Below are 25,216 nucleotides of genomic sequence, written 5' to 3'. Positions count from 1 at the left end.
CAGGCATGCAAATCTCTAAACCTGACATCACACCCCAGGGGTACACCAAAGACCCCATTCCATTGGTAGGCATGGTGGAGACTGAAATAAATTTCAAAGGGAGATCCACAGTAGGCAAGATCTACCTGGTCAGCTCGGGTTCCAACCTCCTTGGGTGGCGTCACCAGAGAGAACTGGGGGTAATCCTAGATCCTAATGGTAAGGAACAAGTCAACGTAGTCAATGGCGCCACGGGGGAATCTCCCCTTTGTGACGAAATCCCCCACCTGTTCTCCAACGAGCTGGGAATTTTGAAACATTTTCAGCATAAGATAAAGATCAGACAAGGGGCGAAACCTGTGGTACATAAGACTCGCCAAGTTCCCTTACTGTTAAGACAGCCTCTCAAAGAAGAACTCGATAAACTCTGCCAACTTGGAGTCATTATACCCATCGACGCTTCAGAGTGGGTATCCCCAATTGTGATAGCATCTAAGGCCAATGGTCAGGGCATTCGCCTATGCATCGACTTACGCAGTCTCAACGAAAACATCTGGGTCGAACGGTTCCCGCTTCCCAACATCAATGAAATGTTGAGTACCATGGGGAAGGCTAAGTTCTTTTCAGTCATAGACCTTTCAATGGCATATTACCAAGTAGATCTTCACCCTGAGTCTAGACCTCTTACTGCATTTGCAACACCATTTGGCACCTATATGTTCCTAAGGATGCCTTTTGGCCTGGCATCAGCGGCTGCCGTCTTCCAAAAAATTATGCAAAAGGTATTGGAGGACATTCCTAACTGCATGTGTTTTCAAGACGATGTTCTAGTCTATGGGGCCGATGGAGAAGAGCATGACCTCATTTTCAGAAAAGTATGTTCCAGGTTATCTAATGCAGGTTTATCGGTTAAAAAGGAAAAATGCAGGATCAAAGTCATGGAGGTAGACTATCTGGGACACAATCTTTCCTTTGAAGGGATAAAACCCAAGATGAGCTTAGTTCAAGCAGTGGAAAACGCTCCTCTTCCCTCTAACAAGGAGGAGCTCAAATCCTTTTTAGGGTTGGTGGAGTATATGGCCAAGTTCATACCAAAGTTTTCGGAGAAATGCGAGCCCCTACGAGAACTATTAAAGAAAAAGAGTGAATTCATATGGGAAGAGATACATTCTCACTCTGTAAATGCTCTAAAAAAAGAGATTGTGGGTTCACGTGCTTTGGGACCGTTTGACCATAGGAAGAGAACCATCCTATGCACGGATGCATCCAACAAAGGGCTTGGAGCCACCCTATCTCAAAAAGGGGAAGGTGAGGAGACCATCATTGCCTTCGCCTCTCGTACTTTGAGTCCTCCTGAACGGAACTACTCCGTAATTGAGAGGGAGGCGTTGGCCTGCTACTGGGCCATCAACCATTTCAAGTTTTTTTTGTGGGGCAGTAAATTTACAGTCCGCACGGACCACAAACCCCTAACACACATCTTTTCAGCCAAGAAATCCCTCTGTGAATCACCCAGGATAGCAAAATGGGTCTTGGGACTGGAGAAATTCAGTTTCAGAATTGAATACTTGCCGGGGAAGGACAATGTCCTAGCAGACTATTTATCCAGGTCCCCGGTAGAAACTAACACCGTGGAAGACCTTTTGGATTCCCCCATTCTTGCGATTCATCTGCCTTCCTTTTCAAAAGAAGAATGGAATAACGAAATGAGCAAAGATCCTATAATGGAGGCACTAAAGAATTTAATCATAAAGGGGTGGCCAGATAAATGTGGGGATGTGGCAGAAGAGTTGAAGGAATTCTGGGAAGTCAGGAATGAGCTTACCATTCAGGAGGACAGAATCTACCGCAATGCTAAGGTTGTGCCACCCGAGACTTTGAGAGACAGAATAGTAGACCTTGCCCATGAAGGCCATTTGGGAAGAAGTATCACCAAAAGCAAAGTAAGGAACAACTTTTGGTTCCCAAAGATGGACTCTAGAGTGGAGTTAAAAGGTAAAAGACTGTTTTAGCTGTGCTAAGAGTGATAAATCCAAGTCCTTACGTAAGGTTCCCCTTTCGCCGGTGGAGGTACCTGTTGTTCCATGGACCAAGTTGGCCATGGACATTATTGGCCCCATGGATGCACTAGGTCCACTGAGAAGGTTCATGGTTGTGTTGGTGGACTACACCTCCCATTGGGTCAATGTCAAGTTCACCCCTTCCACCACTACCAAGAACCTTGTGGCATTTTTGGAATCTGTATTCTCATTTGAAGGTATTCCATCTACTTTAGTAACTGACAATGGGGTGCAGTTTACATCAGATGAAATGGTGACCTTCCTAAAGGAACACAACATCAAGCATGAGAAAACGGCCCTCTACTGCCCTAAGGCCAATGGCTTAGTAGAAAGGATGAACCGTATGATTAAGGAACATATACAACTGGCAACGTCTAACGGATTCAACGTAAATGATTCGCTTAAAGACTGTTTGTGGGCCTATCACACTGCACCCAACCTTGTAACAGGAATCTCTCCCTTTGTAATGTTAAGAGGGAGAGAACCAGGCACCAAGCTAAACCCTCTCTGGCTAGAAGGGGGTAAGAAGGTTGTATATGACAGGTCAGAAAGTCAGGCTAAGGTGCAGCAACATCAATCCCGCTACAAAGGCTGGTACGATAAGAAACATGGGGTGAAGGAGTTGGAACCTTTGGCCAATGATGCTGTAATGATAAAGAAACCCACCAGGGTTAAAGTGGGACAGAGTAAATTTTCCCCTTCTCAGAACGTCAAAGGGAGGGGGAAGAATGTGGTGGAATTGGAGGATGGTCAAGTTTGGAGTGGAGATAGAGTAGCTAGGTAACTGCTCCCTCCATGTTCATCGTTATGTTGGGTAAGGAGATGTGTTGTATCTTCCCCTCTTTCTTCACCCCCCTTGGTACCTTCCGTCCACCCCCTCCATCCCTCTTACCTTGGTATCTCCCGAAGCTCTCCTTAGAATGTTGACAACCTGCTCATGTCAGAGAGCAGATGACTTGGAATAAAGTGACAGTTGAACTTCCACTGGTCTCGTCACTTTCTTTACTACACACACACTTGATTATGGGCTATCAAAGAGGTTTATTTCGTGAAAACTGAGAGTGCGGTCACTTCCTGAAGGTTCTAAGGATCCAGAATCCAGTCTCTAGAACTCCTCAAGGTCTGGAGTATCCGTCTTCAGTGGACGCGGCGAGGACGGGAAGGTATTCGGGAGGACCATCAATCTCTTCTTCGGGAAATGTTCCCAGAGTCCCCTTGAAAGGTCCCGCAGAGCCTTCGCACGCGTGCCACCAAGCTTGTATATGTGGCCCATGGAAGAAAGATTGTCCCTCCCACAAAGATGCAGAGCTGAGACCTCCCCATCTGGCTCTTGGTGGCCAGGCGTTAGTCTGAAGTACTTGAGAGCTATCGTGGGCTGACGTTCCGCCAAGGGCCAGCAGTTCCTGGTAAACCCTGCACTCCCTTCTGTTGTCCTAAAATCAACCTTTTTTTACAGCTTTTTTCAAGCAAAAGGCAAGTTACTGATTACAGGAGCAGTTCCCACCAGCCTGCCACATCCACCTGGCAGGAGATGGGAGGAAGGCGTCTCTCTTCCACCAATTACCAGTTAGGATGCTGCAACCCCAGCACACTGCCCAGCAGGGGGCAGCATTGCACCTGGAATGGGGAATGGTTTGCCTTGTGGGCTCTTTAAAATTGGCTCCTCTTTCCATCTTCCTGCGGTTTTCTCTGGTCAGGTTTCGTCTGTGCTCAGTCTGAAACAAGCCTGTGGTTGTAAGAAGGCGACATCCCTGGGCAAGGGTGCTCAGTGGTGACCATGTACCGTAGTAATGTACAGCACCTGGTCACAGACCCCTGGACATGAGTCCAGCCCTACGTTCTGTCCAGAAAGTACTTCCCAGCCTCTTGAAGGGACCCCCGGACCCAGCCCCTCCCGGAATCTCCAAGCCTTCCTGAGCTCTGCAGCACGGCTCACTCCTTACATGAGGGACCTTCTCACGGGCTCGGAATCCCTCGCGTGGCTAACAGTGGAGGGTGAGACCTGCCTGCGACTCTCACAAAGCCCCCACCGTATCTCTTGGACATTTCACATTTAATAGGGAAGTGGAGAAATGGAAAAAGCAAGGAGGTGCCGGCTCTAGACATCCCAAAATGGCAATAAATAAAAAAAACTCTGTCACTCCTCTGCTGATGTGACTAGAATCAGGAACAGCAGTTTCACAGCGCTCAAAATAACTAGTGCCAATATCGGCAACTGTTGTCACATAACACATAGTAAATACATAAATAAACCACACGACACTTTTTGTAAGTGGAGAAATATTGCTGCAGGTTTATTAGCATAACCAATATGCAAACATGGTGGGTTATCTTAGGGGGTGATCCGATCCCAGGGCAGGCCAACCCCTAGCAGCCTGCCCGTCTGATAAGCCTAAATTACACCATGGCAGTCGCCGAATGGTGCATACCAAACCTTGGGAGGGGCCACCCCTCCCATCCGTGGACCACCAGTCCACATGCTTACTCACGCCCCCCCGCCCCAAAAGAGGTGGGCGGAGCGTATGCTGGCAGCCCCCGGTTGCTCAGACCCACAACCGCCCGTAGGACTAAACGGGCCGCCGTAGTTCTTCCAGGGGACACTCTAGACATCCCTGGGTATCCTGGCTTAGCACCACGCTGTGCTGCTGCATGAAGTACCCCTTGGTATCTGCAGACTCTGGATCGCCCTGTAACTCCTCCTGCAACACAAAATAACATGTGAGAGAGCCTAACCCCCTTCCTTGTACCTCTGTCTGCTGGGTAAGCGGAGGGGCGGGCAAGGCGCGACGAGAGGGACAAGAGGGCGAGGAAGGGGCGGGCACAGCCTAAATACCCTTGCCCCCTCCCCCACCGCCGGAAGTGACCATTCGCCGGACGTCTTCCCTGGCTGGGCCCAGGGACTAGACCGGCTGCCCCCAGTGCCTTCATGCGGCACTAAGGCGGCCGCCCTGATAGGGGGGCTGCTGCGCAACCCCCCGGGGCAGCCTTGCATAGTGCCAATATCGGCAACTGTTGTCACATAACACATAGTAAATACATAAATAAACCACACAACACTTTTTGTAAGTGGAGAAATATTGCTGCAGGTTTATTAGCATAACCAATATGCAAACATGGTGTGTTCTCTTACGGGCGATCCGATCCCAGGGCACGCCAACCCCTAGCAGCCTGCCCATCTGATAAGCCTAAATTACACCATGGCAGTCGCCGAATGGTGCATACCAAACCTTGGGAGGGGCCACCCCTCCCATCCGTGGACCACCAGTCCACATGCTTACTCACGACCCCCCCCCCCCCCCCCAAAAGAGGTGGGCGGAGCGTATGCTGGCAGCCCCCGGTTGCTCAGACCCACAACCGCCCGTAGGAATAAACGGGCCGCCGTAGTTCTTCCAGGGGACACTCTAGACATCCCTGGGTATCCTGGCTTAGCACCTCGCTGTGCTGCTGCATGAAGTACCCCTTGGTATCTGCAGACTCTGGATCGCCCTGTAACTCCTCCACAGCCTTGGGAGTGGCCACCGTCACTACCAGGGTCCCCCACCAAGGTAGCCTTATTTCCTTACAACCTGCTGCAGCCAAAGCTTCCCCTCGGTCCAGAGGAAAGGATCCATGCCTAAACTAGAGAGGTGCACCCCATCTCCCTCCAAACACCCTGTGGACTCGGTGTGTATAAGACCATGCCTGATGAAGCCAGAAACCACTTATTGCCGGGCTTCTCCCAGGTCCAGCCAAAACAAGTCTTAACCAATACCGGACCAGAGGCCATCATGCCCCATCAGGACAGGTGCCCCCATCCATTCTAAACTCCCCATGGATTTATGAATTAACCTGCCTAAAAATAGGCGACGGTCCAATGATACATTTGCCTGGCTGAAGAGCAAGACCTATTCCAAGCCACTCCTGCCAGGAAGTGCCCATGCGAGTGTAGTTAAGAGTTGACAAGTCCGCTCTACCTCCTCTTACCTCAGATAGCTGAATCTAGCACTAGTCGGAGTATAACCATCACCTTCCGACAGTCACCACCCTAAGTGAAGCCTTGCCCTCCCAAACTTCTGCTAGCATACCAGGGAGCAGACAGGACAGCGTGACCCAGGGGGGAACCAGAGCGTAAATACCTCTCTCTGTTGAATACTGGGAATGCCAGTAGTTCTCCTGCTACTTAGTAGCCCAAAATGTTTCCCAGGAGTTTCCCCCAATCATATGGACCAACGCCCTTGTTGGGAAGGCCACTTCCACAAACTGCATAGCTGCCAGCCAGTGCTGGAGGGCGGAAGAAGTTGCCCTTTACTGTTACTCCCATCAATGGTACCTGTTTCGTCTAACTCAAGGACGGGCTCCTAAGTGGGCTTACCAGGCTCCGCCCTTGAACCAGAGGTCAGACCCAAGCCCCTCTAAGTTCTGCTGCTTCACCTGCCCGTTAACACGAATAACTGGAGCAACTGAACCACTTATCGCCGTGCTACCTGTCCTTTAGAACAGGTGCGCGGGCACCTGTCCAAGCATCCAAACGCAACCAGAAAGTCGGACCGTACCCAGAACGGTAACCCCCAACTAGCCTCGAAGCGAAACAGACCATACTACTGCCTCAACAAGGTATGTCCTGTGCCTATTCCGTGTCTGGCTGTAAGGGTTAGACATTGCCAGTCCCAGTCCCGGGTGAAAAATAGGAGCTATACAGCTGCAAGTGCTAAAGATGGAACACGTGGCCTGATGAAGCAGACTGTAATTCCCTTGCTACTGTTGTGCACAAACCCACAACCATTGGCTCTCCATGGTACAATACCTTTATGCTAATCATGGTTTCCTAGGAGGATGTTGAAAAGTCTATGTTCAAGAAGTCTAACCGAGTCCTGAACAGTAACCCCCAACTGGCCCTGAACCGAGACAAACCATGCCAAGGCACATAGGAGATTTTAATAACTAATAGCAGGTCCAACAACGTAAACAGGCATCCTAAGTTTACAATAGGAGTGTTGGAGTAAGGGTATCCAGTGAGAATAAAGACGACCCTCCCATCTGACCAACCGAGGTGGGAACCACTCCTGTTCATTCCAGTACATATGGTCCCTGTTGACCTGTCACTGCCTGATGTACGTGACCTAGTTACATGGTCACTTTGCATGGCGGCATGCCATTGAGACAAGCATCCATTCCCCGATAAGTACCACTACCTGCCTACGCTACAATCTTGCCTGGCAATCCTCCATGCCCAGATATACCATGCGATGATTGCTCTACTCCGTCACTTGACCCGACCATACTTCGAAGTGTAATGCAGGACATGTGTCCTAGAGTACCTATTGTTAGGGTGCAAATATCCGTACCACAAATACCTGGTGTGTTCAATACTAATAACAGTACTAACCTCAATCATCGTCTTAAAAACCGCGTGTGACAAAGCGGGCGATTAAAGGCAGGCTAACCCCAGTGTGACACAGAAAGACCCACCACGCGGCTGTGCTCCAAAAAACCACCATCCCGCATATCACAGACCCGATGGAAAGACAACAAGAGCCTAACGCTCTACACCCGCGGATAACCCAGGAAACCCAATAAGACTTGCATAAATAACAACGGACATCCTTTCGGCGTCTGAAGGCCTGGCCCTTTCAGAAGTGACCTGGGGACCCAGGGCCAGGCACAGTGCAGGCCTCAGCACCTGTGGTGTGTGTGTGTGTGATCGAGGGCGACTTCAGTGTGAGCCAGGCCCCGCGATGCATACTGTCTTCAGGGCTAAGCACCGGCATTGCATTCTGAATGTTCCTGACGCAGCCAAGAAACATGCGCAAAACTACCGCAACTGGCACCCTGCCATAAAAGTATCCATTCTGCCTTCATGAACGCAAAAATTTGCTCTTGTGGCGATCCATATTAGTGTTCCCTCCAAACCAGCCGACCTAACCAGGCATTGGCAGCCCAGTCCCGGGCGAACCTAGCAGCTATACAGTTTCTGTTGCTGTAGACCGTACCTGTAGCTTGATGAACCGAATGCAATTCCCTTGCTCCTGTTGAGCACGGAACCCACAACAATTTCTCACCATGGTTCAATACCTTCACGCTGCTCATCATTTCCTAGCAGAATGTTGACAAATCTATGTTCTGCAATGGCACTACTTCGCAGCCTGCACCATTCTGCCAGTGCCGAGAAGACCTTTGTCCTGCTGCCCGGCATAAGCAATCTTGCCCTGTTCTAGAAGAGCCTGCTTCAGCCCTAGAGCAAACAATTCACCAGTAACCCCAAACTCACTCCACATCGGCGTACTCTTTGCTTCGCCTAGGTGCTGGATGCAAAGTGACACCTCCCCCTGCTCCCGACCATAGTGGTGAAGTGTCCCAGGAGTGCTTGGCTAATATAAAAGACCTCAACAGAACCGAGGGAGCCCTGCACCGCTACAAGTGTTATCGAGAGTAAAACTGGACTGCAGGGCTACCCAGCATGCTCCGGCACTGGCTATGGCATACAGACCGGCCACCAACACACCGCGCATTTAATAGGTGTTCCAAGTCCTACGGCCTGATTTGCCAATGAAGCAAAGCATTGCAACCAAGCCCCCAAAACCAGGCCCATTCCCCCGCTGTGGCAAGAAATACTATCAATCAACCTCCCATCTCTCATCATCCGTACTGGCTAGACTATGCCTCATTGGTAGGGGTGGGCGGAATTTGCGGAATTAACCTTCGCAAATTATCGCGAGAATGTTTAAAATTATCGCAAACAAGCAGAAATATCGCGAAGATGCGGAAGTTTTTTTCCGGCATGTTCGCGAGATTTTCTGCATGGTTGCGGGTCGCCAACTTACCCATGTGGTTGCTTGCGGGCGCGGCCATCTTGATTTGAGTTGTTCTCGCGGTGCATGATCGCGAGAAGAAAGACGTGATCGCGCGACGCATGACGTCACTGCGGGCGCGAACTGTCGCGAGACAGCGCAAATGACTAAAAACAATACAACATCTCATGGAGAACGCGACCGGATCAAGAAAACTTGTCGGCGAACGCAGGGATTCAGGTAAGGCGATCGCGCGCGCGCGAGAATGTATTATTTTACAGCGCGAGCAAGAAACAAATTATCGCCAAGCTGCGGAAACCGGAATTTTTGACATTTTCGCGCTCTCCGCGGAACGCAAAAATGTCACATTATCGCAATTTCCGCGAACGGAACGAAATTTTTGCCCAGGCCTACTCATTGGTGCATAGGATAATGAGACATCATTGTGGCTAACAGGCATATTCTCTTGAAAATTCCCTCCGTTCAGGCATGGTAAGGCCGGGTCACCAACACTACTAGCCAAACTAACTAAAGTTTTACACTCCTAGGCCCTTTCAGTGCGAATGTTATTGAATCAGAAGGCACAAGGGATACCTACGGGCCCGAGCCCATCCCGATGAAGGGTGTGCATTACCAACCGTGAGAGCCGTAGTCATTACTGGTGACCCCAGGCAAAGTCAGGCAGCACATTGCTTCCCCAGGTCTATTTACAACATTTGCTGAGTTACCAATTACGTTAAGGACATCTGCAATGCATAACCACCAGAATACGGTGTTGGGCCGGTGGCGATGAACGACGTACACAAAAGGCTGGTAAAGCAGTGGACACTGAGAGATGTAGCACTTGGCCACCAAGAACTCACACAATAGGTCAACCTGCCTGGCCCACCGCGGGCAATAACCGGGAAATCACACCTCCTTCCTGGACAAGGGACCTTGACGGACCCAACCAAAATGGGCCCCTCACCCTATGCCATTAACCGACTCGGGCCCACGAGGTAATCTACAGTGGCGGAGGACACCTACCCCTGATGGATGCTGTATACACATTGCCCCTTCAGGACATGCCTCCAAGGTGGCCGACTCACCACGTGCTCTCCGAAAGGCGCGACGAGAGGGACAAGAGGGCGAGGAAGGGGCGGGCACAGCCTAAATACCCTTGCCCCCTCCCCCACTGCCGGAAGTGACCATTCGCCGGACGTCTTCCCTGGCTGGGCCCAGGGACTAGACCGGCTGCCCCCAGTGCCTTCATGCGGCACTAAGGCGGCCGCCCTGATAGGGGGGCTGCTGCGCAACCCCCCGGGGCAGCCTTGCACTCTCACGATGACACGAGAAACCGTTTCTAGTACTAGATCAGCCTGACTGAACGCAACCGGACCTCTAGCTGCCCACTTCCGGTTCACAAGGCCCGTCCTCTGTGGTCACATGACTAGGTCATGACTCTTTAATATCCCCATTTACAGGGTGGGGTGGTTAAGAGCGGTTAAAGACGTCCCGGCCAACGGTGCCTTGCTCTGCTCTCCTGCTTGTTTTCCATGTTTGGGTCTGTCAGGGTCAGACTGGACGTGGGGCCAGAAGTCTTGCTTCTTCGCCCCTCCTCCATCTATCCTTGAACCACCTCTTTGCCCCGTTCTCTTCTGTTACCTGAATGGATTCTTTCCAAACAATCTCTGATTGAAAACCCTCTCCTCTATCCTGGTTTCTTGTAATCCCCACCTCAAGGGGTTGTGCTGCTAGTGGTCCTGGCTGCTCCTCAGATGTGTGTGCGGTGTCTGGTAAACCCTCGTTTGCTCATCCGCGCTCCTGGTGGACTCCCCACACCATGTGGCATGGCTGGTTGTATAATGGCCATTTTTATGGTTCCTGCTGTGCCTCTCTAAGGGGTACCCCTAGACCAGGCTTCTTTGACATATGTAGTTCTTATTGCTATGGGTTACCCATCTGCCATTTGTGGGTGGCTCCTCCCACCATATAGCGTGGCTGGTTGTCTAATGCCACCTGTCATGTGGTACTCTGCAGCAGCCTTGTGGAGACCTAGGGCTTTGTCGCTTCCGGACAGACTGCACTTGGGTAGCTCCATGCCCCTCGTGGGTGGACTCTTCAGAGTGAGTACCACGGCCCCTGTGTTATGTCCATTCTTGTGTGTAGTATATTTTACCAAACTACGGAGGATTGTCCAGGGGGCACGGCTGTATATGGCTTATCGGTGGCTAATGCATAGCTGTAAACCTTTGACTTATAATTGTGGGTCAGACTGCGGCTTCACCGGCTGATCCCATTAAGGTAAATAAAGAGGAAACACTTGTTTGGAGATCTATGAAGTGGCTGACCTCGTTGATGTCTATTAGCCACGTGGCCGCTTAGGCCACTGAACACCAGTCAACAAAAGCTCACAGCCACTGAATGTGGGTTCGATGACGGACACATACTCGTGTCCTGCTGGTTGCCGAAGGTTATGTCCATTACCATCTGAGTGGTGACAGAAAGTTGGCACCAGGTGCAGCTTGTTGAATCCTATCCAGTCCACAGCGCCTGTAGCATTTATTATATGATGTCATCAGTGATGTCATCAATTATATCATTAAACATGTCATGGCAGATGCAATCAGTGAGGTCATAAGCAGTGCATGACGGGAGCTCACTGACCGATAGCGAATTTCAGTGTATTTTTTGTTTTTTAAACATAAGCTCTGGTGTTATTTTAACAACTAACTATAACTTTACTTTAACATTTGATTTTTTCCATAGATTTTCTGTTTTTTTCTGTATTTTAAAATCTTATTACCATTCCTAACTATACCATCATTTTAACCTTTGGCTTTTTTGGTGAATTTTTACGGGGATGTGTTTTGATCATATTCTAAATGTAGCAGGTGTAGCACCGTCTTTAGGGCGCGTCTGGTTAATACTTGGATGAGAGGTCACCTGGGATTTCCATGTTAAAAGACATCGTGCAGCTCACCACAGACTCATGCTCCTTCCTCCTTCATTTGTTTTTAATTTTCTTTATTATTATTACATTATTTTTAGACTTTGGCCTGTGACTGCCAAACGTCAAATTGTCACTGCTTTAAGTGCCTAGAGTCCACGGAACCCAGGAAAGTCGCTCGGCTCTTTGGTACAAGCACAGGGAGGGGAGGTTGGTAGTCGGCTCTTGTTGTGGCGTGTTGCTGCAGCTGCTCGTGCCGAGGCCTAACCATGGTGCTGTCTAAGCCACTCTGGATGCGCAAAGGAACCAAGTGTAAAGGGTGTGAAAGGAAGGAGCGCCCTCTCTTCAGACCCTTCCACCCTTTTTATTATATTAATGTGGTGTGTTTGTACCACGGTGTCAGGGTTGTTACCACCGTTCCACGGGGACGCCTCGTTGAGTCCTGTGATACTAGATGTAGGGGTACTCCGGTACCGCAGTCCTGCAACAAAAATAAATATATATATATTATCATTGGACATAAGGGAGGCTCCCATCGCACATGGCCCTCAGTGTTAGGGAATGCCCACCCTGCCCCTTTGTGGCCTTTGATTTCTTTTCTCAGGACTCGGGCAACGAGTCTCCGAGTCATGTAATGGCTACCACAACATATTCTCCATGTTGTGGTCAGCCAATCAGGATCCATCAATCCACTTTGAATGGACAAATCACAATATATCAGAACACCAACGGTCCAGGTAACTAACTGTTTACCAACTTTACCATCTTCATGTCCACCTAAGCACCATTTTAAACACTACGTTTTGGAAAATAGCTGACAGGATTTGCACTAATTAAGAAAAAACATGCTTTTTTTGTAAAGTTCTAACTTTTTGTCAAATTTGGTGTAATTCTTTCCAACTATTGTTTTTGTACTGGATAGCAGATTTTCCAATGGGAATTGAAATAGGAAATGGCACGTTTGGGATCCCCACCCTTTTTAGGTTGAGCCTAGACAGCACTTGCGCTGTCTCTTCGGGACATGCTGTATTCAGTTTGTGGGCTTAGAGCCTGCCTACTGTTTCTCATTGGTTTGTTCCTGTGCCCTTTAAAAATCCTTACTTTCAAGTGGGTATTTGTTCCCATTTGTCCCACCTTTTCCTGGTTTGTTCCGTCCACTGGAGAATGCCCCCAGGATGTGTAGCCTTCCGCCTGTGTGCATTTAGGCTGTTGATGAGCGCTACGTTTTTCTTTTGTTTCTGCTGGCTGTATGGAAAGACTCTCTGGCCGCACAGCTGATCCCCCTGTGCGATTGAAAATCAGGCTTCTGCATGATCCCTGCTCCCGTTGCGAGATCTGCTCCTATCCAAACACCTTTTTTTCTCTCCATTTTACCGTCTCACTCTTATCATTGACTGCGCGCTGGGAAAGGCAGGGGCAACGAGTCACGCTGGCGGCTAAAAAACAACACCAAAAAAAACAGTGCGTGCCTTATCTGCTCCCTTTCCCCTCACTCCCCGACCCCCCGTCTCTCTCCGCATCTGCTCATTATGATTGGGGCAAGTGCCGGGATCCCAGGAAGCAGCTCTACGTTAAGGCTGATGCAACCGTTCTGTCCCCTGTTGTTAATTACCCCTGTTATCCATGTTCCCTTTACCCCCTCCCTCCTATATGTTACGCCTCGTCCTTTCATACCGCTCACTTGTTGTGAATGTCTGCAGCATAGGATCAACAGTTGTGTGAAGGAGGCAGTCTCGGAGGTGGCAAGCAGCTGCCGCGCTTGAAGATGCGAGGGTGATTGATGTGGTGTGTGATGAGCGTACGGGCGGGGGTGAGGGTCACTGCCCCACCGAAGGACGGGTTTCATTGGGTGAGGTTTATTGTCATTCCAGCTGAGGCGCAGCCATTAATGCCCCGGAAGCATGAATATTAACTAGGACCAGTTAAACGAAAGCGATATCAATACGGATGAACAGCGACACCAACAGTATTAACAACATTACAGATAACATCAGTTCTAATGGTCATAACAATCCCCAACAAGTAAAAAAACTGGCACTTATATTACTTGTGGCACGAGCTACAGTAGCAAAAATAACAATACTGACCCCACAAGAAATCATAGGAAGAAGAAGAATAAGCAGCCAGTATGACCACTATTGATATCAGTGTTCTTAGCGTGATTGTTTTGTCGTTGCTGCCTCTATTGTTGGCGTTACTAGTGTCAGTTACATTATTTCTTGTCATTATGCTCATTGTTATATTAACAGTGATAATAACGTCGTATATAACAATAAGAATGACGATGATCCTATTAGATCCGATAGTAGTGCTGGTAACAGTAATAGTGAGGGGGCATTCCACAAGTCTTGTGTAGAGGATCAAGGGGAGTATTTCTTTTATTCTGCACCTTGCTGGGTATTTATTTTTGCTCACCACGGTTATGACTTGGGGCAGAGGTAATGTCCTTCGCGTAGCTGCAGCTTGATTTGAGAGACCGAGATTCGATTAAACTCTGAAGGGAAATGGAGGTTTGCTCTGGAACTCCCATTTTCCTTTGAGCAAAAGTAGGGATTGGCTTGGGATAGTGGTTTGCTGTCCTCTTGCCATCTGGCACAGGTGTGGGCTAGTCCAGGCAGGCTTTCATTTGCCACCGATCACAGGTGTGGGCTAGCCCAGGCAGTCTTTCATTTGCCACCGAGCACAGGTGTGGGCTAGCCCAGGCAGTCTTTCATTTGCCACCGACCACAGGTGTGGGCTAGCCCAGGCAGTCTTTCATTTGCCACCGAGCACAGGTGTGGGCTAGCCCAGGCAGTCTTTCATTTGCCACCGAGCACAGGTGTGGGCTAGCCCAGGCAGTCTTTCATTTGCCACCGAGCACAGGTGTGGGCTAGCCCAGGCAGTCTGACAAGTGCCTACAGGCAAAGGGGTTTACTAGCGATGGGTTGCCCTCCATTTACAATCGGCCATTTTGAGATTCCAAAGCTGATATTGGCTTTCTGCCTCGCACTTTAGCCACCGCCTTGAATATGCTTGGATAAAGAGTGCGTGCTGGACCCTGGAGCCATCTTCCTGACTCTCCTGTCTTTTCTCCGCAGGCGCCTGGAGTACAGAATCTTTGTGTGCCATCTGATCCCATCGGTGCGGAAGCTCATCCGGCACCCCCTTCATGCGGTAGAAGTGCGGGGAGCATGTCTGCAAGGGTGACCTCCACAGCCGCTCCATCGCTCCACGCGTCAGACCGTCCAATCCATCGAGTCCTTCAGAGGCCTGGGGGAAAGGGGCCGAGGGAACCGAAGGACACCCGTTCTGGATTTCATCCCGCAGAGAACCCACCCCATGTTCCATCTCCCTGCATAACCCATTCTTTCTCATTGTGGGCCAGATACCTGGGCCACAGACACACCCATTTTTGCCTTAGATGACACGGATGGAATGTGAGCTGCGACCGCAGCATCTGGCGTCCTCTGACCGCCAACGCAACTCTGCCCTGTTGGATGGGAGAACTTTCATGCGAAAGAAACACAAGTTTTGCTGGTAGGGGTCAGGAGCCAGTGAAAAGGCAACATCTGCAAGATTATTCTGCAGCAGAAAATGCCACAGTGCTAAAAGCGGACTTTATTCCAGGAGTTGACGCAGTATTGTGCTTTTTTGGTGAAAACTGTGTTTTTTTTCTTTTGCACACACTCACCTATATTTGCTTATACATAGATATATATATATATATATCTTTTATTTATTTGATGTTAATGTCAGCTGTGTGTCTTGCGTCTGTGACAAGAGGCTAGAAGTGTTTTGTCTGTGCATGTTGGGGATGGGTGTTTGGGAGGGACACCAGGGGAGGGAGGATCATGTCCTCTCATTGACTTGTGACAATCCACTGTGCCACGCTTTACGAAACTCTGCTGCAGCATCTGATGGTCAAAATACTTTCATTCAGCATGACATAAAAACCTGTGATGTTGCATTACAGTGGGAGGCAGCTAAAGCTCCTGCATGGGGTCATTCTTGCTCTCTGCTACATTGAGAAAAATTAGGTTTTATTCCTAGATTATTAGCTTTGGAGGGTTGTGAGAAGTTCATGTTCTGCCTCCTTAGCCCCGCTTCCTCCAGTCCGACACCTCTGTACATTATCTTTCTTCCCTACACATCACATACTCAGAGTTTGATGAGAGCGGCAAGTAAGTAACCCATTTCAGGGCAGTGAGTTGTAGACTGAGGGATGGGAGCTCAGAGCTTTTCTACCCAAGGACCCATGTTATGAAAGCCCCTTCAGGTGAAGCCCAACATGTCTATTCTGAAAGCCCATCTTTCTTAAGCGGGCACTACGCCCCTTTGTACTGAACCGAGGCTCATGGAAGAGGGTGAGTTCCCTACTTAGCTGTGCTCTTTGAATTGCTTTATCTCTGCCGATACTGGACTCTTGGTGGCAACGAGACCTCTTCCGATACTGGACTCTTGGTGGCAACGAGACCTCTGCCGATACTGGACTCTTGGTGGCAACGAGACCTCTGCCGATACTGGACTCTTGGTGGCAACGAGACCTCTGCCGATACTGGACTCTTGGTGGCAATGAGACCTCTGCCGATACTGGACTCTTGGTGGCAACGAGACCTCTGCCGTGCCACATTACTACAGACTGGGTGGCCATCCAGATGTGCTCCAGGAGAAGGCGTGTCTCCAGCAGTACCACCTTACTACAGACTGGGAGTCCATCCAGATGTGCTCCTGGAGGAGGCGCGTCTCCAGCAGTACCACCTTACTACAGATTGGGTTTCCAACCAGATGTGCACCAGGAAAAGGCGCGTCTCCAGCGGTACCGTGCCCGGAGAGGGGTTAGCTCCCAGCTACTTTGAGCCCCCCAAGTTAAAGCAAGTACTCCACCCTCAAAGAAGCCAGTGCGCCACCACGCTGTGCGCTTAAAGATAGTCCCTTGCCCTACCATGCCTTTAAAAGAAGTGAGTTCTATGCGATAATCGCCGACCATGCGCTGCTCCGAAGGTGAATCCTTTGCATTCTCTGCCCTCGTTGAATGATGATGGGCCATTTCAGAACCATGCGTTGTGGAAATGACATTTGGTGGCGTCACCTAAGTTTGAAAGTGAGGTAAGAAATAAAAAGCTGGAAGTATTTCTTGTAATATGCCCCTGATCCTGCCGTAGGAGACAAAACCGTTTTTTGGACGTCTGCTGACATGTTCATTTTTTTAAAGAAATCTTTTTTTGTCATTCAGTGCACACATCCAGAATAAGAAGCAGAATGTTGCCTGCTCTGCACTTCCTTAAACACCTTGCAGGTGCATTATGGGTAAACGAGACCCCACACACGGACACCGCTGTGGCGCGAACATGATATCCCGCAGGACAGCAGCAGCCATCCAACAGTTTACACTGTCTCAGCTAGTACCTTCTTCAGGCACTCCAAGGTAAAGCTCCTGTGGTCCAGACCTCAAGAGACATTATAGATTACCCACAATGCTTCCTGAAGTTAACATTAATCAGAGTTCTCCTCGCTTCCGGTGTATCCCAGTTTAGCGTAGAAGGGGTTCGCATGAAGACTAGAGTTGTGCCTGATAGCATCCTATCCTTCTGCACCTGAGGCCACTTCTATGGTCAGTCAATAATATGACGTTCTATTTTTAACCGCATGTTTTAGCGGAATGTTGATCGCTATTGTTTTGTTATATATTTCCTGTGTAGTCCATCTCTCGCCGTAGGTTTGTTGAGTCGCCATGCATTTGAAGGAGGTCTGTCGCCCACACTATTCCATTTATTCTGGGAAGAGTTCGCTTGTTTCTCCCTTTAGGTTGTAGAAGGGGTTCTGGTGCCAGATCATACTGGATCACGTTATTAGGGCAGCCATCTCCCTGCCAGTGTGCTCATTCGTCCCTGATTTGTGTCCGTCTCTGTGTATGGCCAGTGCTGGGCGTCTCTGTTATTGTATGTCTTTTGTAGTCCCTTCTTGGTTCCTGTGTCTTTGTGCGTTTCATTCGTAATGTGAGAGGCAACATAAATTCCGTAGAGCTAGAAATGTCAAGTTTCCCTTTGTGATAGGATCTGATCGTTGGCCAACAGGGCCCTCTCTGTTGGTAAGTTGGTGACATCATCGTGGGGTTGGAGAGGCTGAAGAGGTGCTCAGAGGAGTTGGTTTGGTTGGATTGGTTTGAGGACTGCTGTAAAAGTCTTAAGCGAGGTGGCATGAGGACGACCACGGAGAGTTGGACATGTACGAGGAGGGCTGTGTGAGCTTGAGAAGGATTTCATTAGCTTGACAAAGACTGGACCGGCATGAAGATGGCTGTATGATCCTCACATGGGTCGCTTGAGCTCGGTGATGGTTGCAAAGATCTGAGGAAGGTTGCATAAGCTTTAGAACAGGGACTGGATGCAGGCGTTGGGTGGTGGTTGTAAAGGGATGAGCTGTGTGAGCATGAGATGTGTTTCATGAGCTCGTTGGTGGTTGAACATGCTCGGGGAGGGCTGTGTGAGCTGAAGACAGGTTGCATGATTTTGAGTGTGGTTTTAAGGTTATTAGAAAGACTATTTGAGCTTGAGAAGGGTCGCATGAGTTGGACGATGAATGGAAAAGGACAAGAAAGGCTGAACAAGCTTGGTGGTATAGATCAGCCGAACGATGATTGCACAGGTGCGAGGAGGGCGGTATGAGCTTGAGATGGGCTTGATGAGTTCAACAACAGAGGGTTGTATGCGCTTCAGAAGTATTCCATCAGCTGGATGGTGGGTTTATCAGCTGTATGATGGTTAGAAAGGGAAGAGGACGGTTATGTTTGAGATACATTTCACAGGTACGGGGTGGCTACATGCAAGAGGAGAGGGGTATGATGAATGTGATGGCAGTTGGACAGGTACAGATAGGGCTACATGACCTTGGGAATGGTTGCATGGGCTTCAAGATGGATGGACACTTGTGAGGAATGTCTTGATATGGTTTCGACGAGCTTGAGGTTGGTAGACAGGTACAAGAATGTTTTTTACTGTTTGTTTATGTATGGGTGAAGGTTGGTCTGACTTGTGGAGGTCTGTACGTGCATAAGCTGGGTAGTGTGAGCCGGATAAAGGTTGGACGGACTCCAGTAGGTGTGAATGTGTTCATGAAGGTGTAGAGGCACTGGTCTGGTATTGGACAGTTTGCAAAGGGTTTGACTGTCTCAATTAGGTTTACAGGTGATCAGGGAGAGATAGAATGGATCATGAATGACTTTGAGGGCAGTTGGATAAAAGCTTGAAAATGGTTAGTTGCGTTCGAGGTGGACTGGAGAAGGTTCCGTGTTTGAGGGGTTACAGAGATGAAGACGCTCAATAAGAGATACTCGTGCTGAGTGAGACTTATACAAGTCTTCTGAGGCCTTGAAGTGAATGTGGAGTCAACGATGGGCTGATCGAAGATGGGAAGTATTCGAGGAGTGTTTGGGAGGATTTGTGGGTCACTGGACTGATTCGAAAGTGTTGGAATAGCCTGATGAGTGTGACATGGTTTAACGAATGGAAGAATCTTTGCATGGGTGTAATGACCTTTGGAAGGGCTTGGATGCGCTCGGGAAGGGTTGAAGCTGCTTGAAGAGTCTTGAGTGGGCGAGATAGATTCCATGATGGATGGATGGGCTTGAGTTTGGTTGGACAGACCCAAGGAGGTCCGAATGGCCTAAAGGAGGGTCCCGTGCCAGCTTTATAACGGTTGTAGGGGCAGAAGAAGGGTAGGAGGAGTCAAAGATTGTGAAGAAGATTGGAGGGGTTTAAGAGGGGTTGGGAGGGCTCAAGGAGGGTTACGTGCTGGCTTAAGGATGGTTGTAAGGGCTTACAGAGGGCAGAGGGTATCAGCGGTCGCACAGATGTCTGGAAGGGTTTGGGGGGAGTTGGAAGGGCCGGTAGAGGGAGAGAACTGAGTCCATTCTGGCTTGAGGTTGGTTTTCAGGGCTGAAGAAGGGAAAGAAACTTTGAAGGTCTCGAAGGCGGCGGGAATAATTCAAGAAGGGTTAGAAGGGATTGGGGCGGGTGGAGGGTCTCAAAGATCTTTAAAAAGAGGAAACTGATAGAAGGGACACCAGGCAGAAATAATCCGACAACTAAGGGTATGAAATGTAAAATATTTGGAGCCGATACCATTATGCCACAGGTCACATTTGAAATTAGAAGGTCGAAGATGAAACTGCTGCATTTCTCAAAAGGTAGCCCCTCATTCTTGCCTGTCGTCCTGCTCTGGATGACGCGCTCTGACGCTGATATTGGCCACGCGAGCCCTGTCTCTTGTCAGCGGAAGTTTCTAGATCATGCTTACGTAAGTGACTGGATCCTGGTTCCTTTGAATTGATTGAGCGGTTCTCCGTTGTTAGTTGGCCTACATTCTTCTCACCTATTCCTTTGATTGGATCACAGCAGGCGCTATTTCATTTGTGATTGGCCAACAGCCGTGGTTCGTGCAGGTGACAGCGGTGGGGCCCGGTAAGGGGGGATTTCAAGGGCCGATGAGGAGGGGACATTAATTATTTATTTAAATTTCCCTCGGCATCGTCCCTCGAAATCCCCATTTACCCGGCCCCACCGCCCCACCGCCCCACCGCTTTTACCCGCATGGACCGTGACCGTTGCCTGATGTATTGACCGGTTGAATTCACTCTGTTTTTTTGTTGATTTTTCAATTTACTGATGTTACTCTGTTAGCTTTTGTTGAAGGTAGTAGATAGCTCAGTTTCTTATGGTTGCAGCAGAGGCAACTGTCACCCAGTGGTCGCAGGTTCGAAATACACCAAGTCTCCTCCTCAGCACTTTTTGCTGCGGCGTTGATTCAATGAGCTGTGATATTGATGACTTGTGTAGCTGCGCCTCGACGGTATGGAAACCATTTGTAGGCGCTGTTACCAGACTCCCATTCTGCCCTGGGTGACCAGTAGTTCTTCCCGCCTTGGTCAGAGAGTCATGTACCCCTCCCCCCCCCTCCCTAAATAAACATTTAAAATTCAGTTTTCAGGCCTTACGTCAGATTTCTGGAACATCTATATGAGCAGCCCCATGGGCAGCTGGACCCTCTCCCGCGCCTGCTTTCCACCCCAGAGGCTCTCTGTAAATCGAGGCCTCCTCTGGACCCACTAAATGTAACAGGAAAGCTGGAGTCTTTCCAGGGCCAAAGGTACAGGATTTGCTGGTTCGAAAGGGCCCATTTCGTGTCGCTTTCTAGCCTTTATTTTTCTTTTCTTTCTTTGCTCTTCATTTCCATTTATCTTTGTTCTGCGAATCTTTTTTTTAATATAAAATTGAATTGTTTTCCATATTTCCTGTAATTTACAATAAGAACTTTTAGCATGTGTAATTTACTCACCTCAGGCCCCCAGAGTGTTGTCACGGTGAATATTCCCTCAGCAGAGTAATATCAGGCCAGAGGTGCCTGAGATCAAACTGGGATATCATTCTATGATCGTTACATCAGACTACAACGTCACTCCAGGAGTTTGACGTCGTACTGTCACACACGCAATTTCACTCCCATAAGTCAACATGGTTCCGCAAACCTGACATCAGAAGCTGTCACTCTGGAAGCTGACCTCTCTTCAGGGCCTTGAAATCAGACGATATCAACATCTCTCCATAACACTGACGTCATACTGTGACATACATGGCTTCACTGCAGCATTCTGATTTCAGACTTTGACATCAAGCCAGGAATCCAACATAAGCTTCTGACCTGAGAACTTGCCCGTGACAACCTCACTCAATGACATAAATCCAACAGCATGCTATATTGTGAGGCCACTCCCAGACTGACCGGACATCATACCGTGACGTCACTCTGAAGGACTGACATCAGACTGACACACCTCTCTGGAGGAGGCCAGGCCCAGGGTGAACTCCAGGAGATTAGCTTTATTCCAAAGAGTTTATATGAAGCGGACATTCCTGCGGTAGGTAGTTGGATCACAGGATACACCTCTGAATTGTGACATCAGGCTGTGACCTCACTCTACAAGCCTGACATCAGACTCTGACGTCTCTGCAGCATCTCAACATCAAAACCAGTGATGTCACTCCATAAACCTGACTTCAGATTATGACACTACAAAAGAGGCTGGCTTCCGATTCTGACATCTCTTCCAGAATCTGATGTGAGTGTGTGACATCACCTGAAAGGTTTCCATGTCACTACAGAAACGTCACTTCATACAGAGACATCATCCTGGCAGCATGACATCAGACTGTGACATCACTTCTCAGTAATGGCCTTCCGTCCGCAGGAAAGCTGGGTCATCGCCCTATACATTTACAGTGAATGGAAGAGGTGTTATGAAAAACGAAACTGCATGCTTTACAAAGCTCCATGCAAGGGGATGCCCCAAAGGTAACACTAAGGGACAGGGGAAGGGGGACCTCTTAAAATGTGACTTATGCGGACAAGCAATCCCCAGAATGCAATGCAAGAAAAATGTGATGTGAACTTTTTCTGGTCATGTTGTAAAGCGGTTGAAAGGCATGTGCTGTTCCTCGAAGGCGGGCCAAGCCCCGCTGTGGGCGCAGGAGGAGACGGGATTGCCACATGCTAGAAGGGTCCCTTCCCCATACAAAGTGTGACGTGGCTTGGTTTGAATATAGCAGTATTAATCTCGGCCGGGGGTCCTGCCCACGCCCGGAGGCGCGAGCCAAAGGCTCACATGAAGATTGTGTTGTCAAATTGAAAAATATGATTTTTGTTCTGAATTAAAAACGTTGAATATTCGAACATTTTGTTAGTGTTGTGTTGCGCCCCAAGGGAGCAGAGTCCTTTATGTATTTGTTAACAGTTTCTCCAGCAGGGACATAGACCCAGAGGGGACAGAGTGCTTTATTTATTTGTTAACAGTTTCTCCAGCAGGGACATAGACCCAGAGGGGACAGAGTGCTTTATTTATTTGTTAACAGTTTCTCCAGCAGGGACATAGACCCAGAGGGGACAGAGTGCTTTATTTATTTGTTAACAGTTTCTCCAGCAGGGACATAGACCCAGAGGGGACAGAGTGCTTAGCAAAAGTCCAAATTAGCGGATGAGGTTACAAATCCATGACCTGTTCAAACACACCGAGGGCAGATATGGAGGGCAGAGAGCCATGATACAGCCATCTGCAGCCTCGATAGGGGCCGCTCCGTATAAAATAGATACAGATGTAAAGGTTGGGGAGGCTTACTACAGACAGACTAAAGTGATACAGCAGTGTGTCAGTCCAAGTTTAAAGAATGCAATCTTTCAGAATCAAGCACATGGATCTCTCCTTCTGTCCCTCTGGGTGGGAGGTGGCATTTAACCGGAGAGTTTTTCAGTCCTCATTAATGTATCCTGAGAGGATAAAACACCGATGTCCGGAAGGATGAAGTTTCAGACCCAGGGGGCCACTCCAGGGGACTGCTTTTGGGTCTTAGGGCCCGATTTAGAGTTTGACAGATGGCGTAGGGTCCATCAAGGTGGCAGAGACCACTGCCTCCACCATCCTGATGGTGGTCCGAGCATCTAATTCAGAGATGACCGGCAGCCCAACGGTCATCTCGGTACTTTCCAAGGAACCACCTTCACAGTGGTTCCCTTCCCCTTGCAAAACATTTGGTGAACATCCGCCGTTTAGTTTTGATGGCCGTTCGATAGAGCCAACAGGGGCTCCGCTAGCATACAGCGTATGGTCTGCCTATCTCTAAAGGAGGAGGGTGCACCGAGAGTTTGGCGAACAGGGTACTGCGTCAAGTTTGCGATGGAGTACCCTGTCTGCGAAACTCTAACTCCGCCTGTATGTCTGTTTGAAAAATCTCCAGAACCTTTAGTGCTGTTTCAGTCAAGGTCCCTGGTGCTGGCTCTTCACCGCGCCTCCCAGAATTAAAAGAAATAAGGGTGGCCAACCCCAGTTGCACCAGTGACTGTGTGAAAGTTGCATTCGACATCCATAGAGCTGAAAGGCTGAAGGCATCGGCCCCGCTCTCTCCTCAGCTACCCGTGCGCTCCTGGATCCATCTATGTCTGAACCCGGCATAGGCCAGGGATGGGGTGCGGAATATGGTCACCCTTTGTTCTTAAAAATATATCACTAGAGGTGTGGATTCAGTGAGTTAGTGTGGATTCACTGGTTCACTGAGTTAGTGTGGAGTCACCGATGTTGTAGTAGGGGCAGAAATTGTTTCATAAACCCCCCTAAAAGCTTTTGATCTGATGGAATGGTCCATCGTCGGGGAAATAAGTTCCGTTTGCACTCTCTGTCATGGAAGAAGATGGCGGTTATCTGAGATGGGAAGAGAGCTTTCCAGGGATTTTCTTTATAGAACATGCTGGGAAAAAAGAATAAAATCTACAAATGCAGCTATTTCCTTCCCATTTTAAAAGTGCTGGAATAATAAATTAAAGTAGGAAACATACCAGGGGCGTCTCTAAACTATACCTGTCCAAAGTCAAGTGTAGCCAGAGTTTCCGTGTATGACACGGAAGTGTTCATGCAGTTTTGTGGGAGTACCTCTTTAGTCCATCTCCAGTGAATGATTGATGTGTGACTCTGAAGTGTGAGTCTCTGCTTTGCACGAGTGATGTTCACTTGAGAAAGATGGAAACAGTCGTGCAAGGGATACCGGTTGGATGTGGGAACCCTACCAAGGCCTTCTCCGGAGTCTGTTATAGTTTCCTTCAGCTCTGTCTCTTTTTTTCTTGTGTTGTCACAAACTGGCAGTGGGAACCATATCTTTGCATTCTCAGGAGTAGCTGCTATAGTTTATTTGAGTTGTGTCTTGTTTTCTTGTGCTTTCTTCCTGACTTCAGTTGAGAGTTGCCTCTTGTTTCAGGAGTAATGTCTATCTTCTTGAAGTTTGTCCCTCACATTTTCTTGTGTATTTTCTTACTTTTCCTGAATCTTCTTCTCAAGTTTACTTTGTTGTTTTATTCATAATTACCTTGAGCTATAATATTTTCTTGAATGTGTTTTTCTCGAGCTGTATCTTGTTTTTTTTTTAGCGTTAACTGGTCTCTCGAGTCCCTTCTCCTATCGGTGAATCTTGCCTCTTTCCAAAAAAGCTGTTTCTTGGCTCTTCTTGGGTACTGCCTGTTTCTTTGTGAATTTGTATTTTCTAAAGTTTTGCCTGTTTGGTTTTATTGAGTATAAACTGATTTCTAAAATGTCTTTTCTCATTTTTTTCCAAATGTGGCTGTTTTTCTATGTGTTCCTTCGCGGTTTTCTATTTTCGTAGGTGTTTTGTTCTTGTTATCTTCTTTCTTCTCTGTTTTTTATGGTGTCTTCACTCGTCTCTTATGCGTTGACTGTTTTTCTAGATGTTCTCTTGAGGGTTACCTGTGTGTTGCCTGTTTTCGGGGTGTTTTACTGATTGCTGTTTGCTTTCTAGAATGCCTTGTTGTATTGTGAACTCTTGTCTGTCTTCATTCGCTTCATCCCTCCCATTTTCTTTGCTTGTCTCCTTGTGACAGCCATTTTCGAATAACTTTTCTAAAAGCATTAAAACCATTCCAAAATGGCCGCAGCATCTATAGCCATCTTG

General features: G+C 48.6%; 1 protein-coding gene across 1 annotated transcript in view; it reads left to right on the top strand.

Annotated features, from left to right (window-relative positions):
• NCS1 (neuronal calcium sensor 1) overlaps positions 1–24,839 on the top strand; it is a 449,313-nt gene extending 424,474 nt beyond the window's left edge. The window contains exon 8 of the mRNA XM_085613972.1: positions 14,813–24,839. The gene's annotated coding sequence lies outside the window, so the exon portion shown is untranslated. The remainder of the gene's footprint in view (positions 1–14,812) is intronic.
• Positions 24,840–25,216: the final 377 nt, after the last annotated feature.

Source organism: Triturus cristatus, chromosome 1_2 (assembly GCF_964204655.1).
Source record: "Triturus cristatus chromosome 1_2, aTriCri1.1, whole genome shotgun sequence".
NCBI lineage: Eukaryota > Metazoa > Chordata > Amphibia > Caudata > Salamandridae > Triturus > Triturus cristatus.
Note: the sequence above shows the minus strand (reverse complement) of the source record. Positions and strands in the feature narration are given on the sequence as shown.